This window comes from Athene cunicularia, assembly GCF_003259725.1.
Source record: "Athene cunicularia isolate RWA chromosome 20 unlocalized genomic scaffold, athCun1 chr20_part1, whole genome shotgun sequence".
NCBI classification, from domain to species: domain Eukaryota; kingdom Metazoa; phylum Chordata; class Aves; order Strigiformes; family Strigidae; genus Athene; species Athene cunicularia.
The window spans coordinates 12,547,657-12,547,876 of record NW_020799125.1 but is presented as its reverse complement, the minus strand read 5'-3'; positions in this window follow the sequence as shown (position 1 = coordinate 12,547,876).

The following is a 220-nucleotide window of genomic DNA, read 5'->3' as shown; positions in this document are numbered from 1 at the left end:
AGCCCTGACCGGGGGGGCACCCCCGTGGGTAAGGGGACCCCCGGGCATCTTCCGCAGCGCGGGGCCGGGGCGAGTCGCCTGGGGAGCGCAGGTTCGCCCCAGCGCGCCCCTGGGGGTGCGGGTCTCTGCGGCGTCCCTGGGGACAGGGGTCCCCTCGTGTGTCCCCAGCCGTGCAGGGCGCTGGGCACCCCTGGAGGGGAAGGGTCCCCCAAGGCAGGTT